Genomic DNA, 391 nt, shown 5'->3' with positions numbered 1-391 from the left:
ACTTCTCTAGGCTAAAAAAAAAAAAAAAAAAAAAAAAAAGAGAGAGAGAGATCTACGAAAACAAACCAAAAACAATGAAGAAAATGGCAATAAGAACGTACATATCGATAATTACCTTTAGTGTAAATGGATTAAATTCTCCAAACAAAAGACACAGGCTCATTGAATGGATACAAAAACAAGACTCATACATATGCTGTCTACAAGAGACACACTTCAGACCTAGGGACACATACAGACTGAAAGTGAAGGGATAGAAAAAGATATTCCATGTGAATGGAAATCAGAAGAAAGCTGGAGTAGCAATACTCATATCAGACAAAATAGACTTGAAAATAAAAACGGTTATAAGAGACAAGGAAGGACACTACATAATGATCGAAAGATCAAT

This window comes from Neophocaena asiaeorientalis, unplaced genomic scaffold (genome assembly GCF_003031525.2).
Source record: "Neophocaena asiaeorientalis asiaeorientalis breed wild unplaced genomic scaffold, Neophocaena_asiaeorientalis_V1.1 scaffold284, whole genome shotgun sequence".
NCBI lineage: Eukaryota > Metazoa > Chordata > Mammalia > Artiodactyla > Phocoenidae > Neophocaena > Neophocaena asiaeorientalis.
The sequence above is the reverse complement of the archived record's forward strand: the minus strand, read 5'-3'. Positions refer to the sequence as shown.